Raw genomic sequence first — 731 nt, 5'->3', positions numbered from 1 at the left:
ACCCCTCCCCCTACACCCCATCCTCAGCACTGCCACCCATACAACTATCCCCTCACCCACCCACCCCCAACTACCCCTCCCCCTACACCCCATCCTCAGCACTGCCAGCCATACAACTACCTCCTCACCTGCTCCCCCAACTACCAACTTCCCCTCCATACCCTCCTCTGCACTGCCACCCATAAAACTACTCCCTCCCAACTACCCCTTCCCCCTCTACACCCCATCCTCAGCACTACCACTTATTCAACTACCCCCTCACCCACTCCCCCAAGTTCCCCTTCCCCCTACACCCCATTCTCTCCATCACCACTCCCCCGCACCCCCTCCTCTCCATGTCACCCCCTACACACACCTATCCTGCACTCACTTCACCACCTCCCCATGCACAACTACCCCCTCCCCCTGTGAACACCCGCCTGCCACAGCCCCCCTCCCCATGCTACTCTGCACCTCTTCTCCCCGCACACACCCCCACGGCTGCCCCCTCCCCCCAACCTTGCATGCGCTGGTTGCAGCTCCCCCCCTCCAGCCATGTGCCAGGGTGTGTGACCCACAGGGCTAGGGGAGGCACCCGGGCCACCGCCTGACCACCGCCCCATGGCCCAGGTGTAGGGACCCGTGGCGGGGGGGCTGGAGGGTCAGGCTGCTGGGGGGACAGGGAAAGAGGAGGGTCAGGGCCGGGGGCAAATCTATGTGTGTCCCCCCCCCCCCGATTTTAAATGGCGCTC

The sequence above is a fragment of the Terrapene carolina genome, unplaced genomic scaffold (assembly GCF_002925995.2).
Source record: "Terrapene carolina triunguis isolate 2854851 unplaced genomic scaffold, T_m_triunguis-2.0 Scaffold88, whole genome shotgun sequence".
Taxonomy (NCBI): domain Eukaryota; kingdom Metazoa; phylum Chordata; order Testudines; family Emydidae; genus Terrapene; species Terrapene triunguis.
Note: the sequence above shows the minus strand (reverse complement) of the source record.